This window comes from Pterocles gutturalis, unplaced genomic scaffold (genome assembly GCF_000699245.1).
Source record: "Pterocles gutturalis isolate BGI_N339 unplaced genomic scaffold, ASM69924v1 scaffold16105, whole genome shotgun sequence".
Lineage (NCBI taxonomy): Eukaryota > Metazoa > Chordata > Aves > Pterocliformes > Pteroclidae > Pterocles > Pterocles gutturalis.
Genome location: NW_010138527.1, coordinates 79,796 through 83,242, shown reverse-complemented (window position 1 = coordinate 83,242; position 3,447 = coordinate 79,796).

Sequence of the window (3,447 nt, the reverse complement as noted above, 5' to 3'; positions counted from 1 at the left end):
GGTATGTGCAGAGGCACGGCTTCATTGCGGCCCTGGGACCTTCCCCTGATGCAGGAGAGATTGGTCTGCTGCAGACTTTAAAAAAAAATATATATATATTTTTTTACTAGTGAACTCGATTTCCATTTTGTTCAATTTCTCACAAAGAATGACAAGTAGCCACTGCAGCCTTTTCCCCTTGAGTTCAAGTAAAGCCAGTATGTAACATTATTTGCAAATTAGCTTTATCCCTCTAGCTCATAGTTAAAGTAGGAGCTACTCAGTCTGGGGTCCCTCTCGAAATATCCATTTAAGCCATGTAATGATTCTCTCATGCATAGTAGATGAAAGAAGATCTGTGATTTATTTTTAAAGCTTTGAACCCCAAACATGGTCAACCATAGAAAAAGATTAAAAAAAAGACAGTCATGGTAATGCAAAGCTGGAAGAAAAGCAGCCCTACACTTCACAGTAAAATCCGTTTTCTTTACACTTTTTTATTAACAGCTTCAACTATGATCAGTGCATAAATCTACCTGCAACACAGGGTGCTGGAAAATTACCCAGAGACGGCGCGATGTCCTCCCTGCTGCTTGGTGAGAAAGGAAGGATGCACCTCCAGGTATGGGCTGATAAACCGTTTTATCCTCTGTTCCCCATTTGTGTTGCTCTAAACCTGCTTGTTGCATTGGCTAGAGGGGGGGAAAATAAGGTGTTTGCAAGAGGGGAAACTTCAGAATTGATTCTCGAAACTTGTTTGAAGCCACGGGTAAGTTGTCTGCCTGGGACCTGCTCTGCACCCGAGCAGCTCGGGGCTCTGCAGGCTCTGTCTGCTCTCCCTGACCAGGCAGAGGTGCTTAATGGTGGTGTTTTGTCCTGCGTTTGCTGTTGGTCTTCATCTCCCCCTGAGGAAGTTAATTGTCCAGCTCCTGAGGGTGATGGTGGGGTTGGAGCAGCTCTGCTCTGCTCCCTGCAGCAGCGGTGGAAAACACAGCCCATGCTCTGCAGTTACCCCCTCCTGGGTCAAGTCACACATCTCATGAAATCGCCTCTTCCCCAGCACCATAGTGGCTTCTTAGGGATCGCACGAAGGGCTGAGCAGGATGAAGCTGCGTTGGCTGCTGCTGCTGAGCAGCCTTTTTAGTGTAGGAGCAGAGCTAGATGCTCCTCCTGGGCTTTCTTAATCCAGCCTCAAGCCATGCACTTCAAACGAGAGCCTCGTTTTAGGGCTGTGCTGAGCACTCAAGTCTACCAACAAGCTGCTCTTGTGCTTGGAGGGGCCAACAACAAGCCCAGAAGCCACTTTTACTTTGGTGTGAGGAGGATGGGGATTGCCCCCCTGAGCAGGGGGGAACAGAGGATAGCAGTGGTTCCCAGGACAGGGAAAGGGAGGGATGATGACTTGCTGAACATAGATTTTCTGACAGTGGTCTGACACTTTAGGCTCAACCCTGAAACACTGGCCGGTATGGCAAATGGATTGTAGCCATCGCATCTGTCTCCCTAGGGAGAAAAAAGGGTTTTCCAGCTGCAAGGCCAGTTTAAAACAAGCCAGCCTTCCCCTGCATGTAGGGTGATGTGGTTTCCTGAATATGTGGTCCTGGATCAAGCAAGGTTGGGGTTTCTCATCAATCTGGGTTGGTTGGTTGCTTGTTTTGTTTCCTGTGCAAGTGGTTTGAGCCAAGAATGTGAATTAACTTGTCTATCGTCTTGATGCTTATAAACACACATGTCCAACACTGCTTTCAGTCAAGCCCTCTCTTTTCATGGCATTCATCACTCCAGTTTGTGTTTTCCCCTCGCCACTCTTGCGTTTGCTCCCTGCAGTGACCATCTGGGATGTGCAGTGGACAGATTGCTCTCGCTGGGGCTGGCTTTCACCTGGGGCCTCTTTGGAGATGGCCGTGGATGAGCATTGGAGTCCCCAGTGTGTTCCAGGGGCTGCAGAGGAAACCTGTGGTGGGACCTGGTGTCCTGACATCTGTGCTGGAGTGTGGCCATGCCAGTGGGTAAACGGGGTGGAGTGAGATGTGCTGGGGGTCGGAAAGGAGCTGCAGATTTCGTTGCTTGAGTAGGTCTTTGTTTCATGGATGCGTTGGCCAGCACCAAGGTTTCCTCACTTGTGGGAAATGCTGGGTGTCTGACAGAACCACCTTAGGTTGAGTTGTGACCACTGGGGTCTCTCGGAGTGGTGTTGGGTCCTGTCTGGATGTGGATTAGTTACACAGGTACTTTCATACATATGGGATGGGTGTTAGGAGGGGGTTGGGGGGCAGAGCTGTGCTCCTGGGGCAGGGTAACCGTCGCGTTGAGCTTTCCGCTGGTTTTCCAGTTTTCTGCCACTTCTGCCTCGGCTGTGGTGCTTTATCAGCACGTGTTTCACCATGGCAAGCTCCCCCCAGAGCTCTCTGCAGCCAAGGCTGGTTTACATTTATCCCTGTAACCTCCCCTGCATGGGAATGTACCATGCACAGGCATCAAAGCCTGACACCACATGCCAGGAGATGCTGCAAAGGTGGGGTTTGCGCCCTGAAACCTGCCGTTCCCACCCTGCATTTCTTGGGGGAGCTCTGGCATCCTGACAGGCTGTGGGGGAGATGCTTTTTCACGCCTTCCCGTCCTATATGTGACCCCTTGCACTAAGGCACATCCATGCATGCCTCCCTTGCCCTGGGAAGCCCCATGTTAGCATGGGGAACCATCGGATGATGCTGCACGTTCAATAGCTTGCTCCTCTAGAACAAGACAAGGGCTGAGCATAATGTCTTTTAATGTTCCTTCTCTGGATTATCCTCTTAATTACTCCATGAAATGCCCAATAAAACAAATCACAATAATTTCTATTTTATTTTTTGCTTTTTGTGGTTTACTTAAGAGCGCAGGGTTCATTAAGGAGACACTTTCTCATGAGAGAATACTTTCCGATAGATCATGCTTACAAAATGGTTTTATGTTCCTATCCTGTGTTTCATCCTCATTTTCTGTGCCAGTTTGCTAATTACCGGAGACACTGGTGGTTTGAAAGCACGTGACTCCCTGACTGCCCATCCCCTCTGCGGTGAAGTCACAGCGCTGAGTTTGTGACATCCCCATGGCAATGAGTTTGTGACATCGCCATGGCAACGGTCTGTGGTGTCACTAGCGGGGATTACAATTTTGCGAAGCATCCAGGCAGTGGGGCTGGAATTCTTGGGCTCTTACATGTCTTTAAATAGGGAGGAATTAAAACACAGGGAAGCCTTGAAGAATGCTTTAGATTTCCCTTTCTTTTTTTTCCCTGAAGGAGGGGAGGGTGGGGACCACGGGGTTTCCACCAGCAGCCCCATTCCCTGGCTGCAGCAAGCCCAGCTCCCTCCTGCGATCTTGGGTTTTGCCTGGGGAGAGCTGAGCCCTGCAGCGGCCGTGGTGCGGGATCCATGGCCAAGGGCTGGGGCTTTGGGCATCTCCCCCATGTCCCTGGGGGCTGTG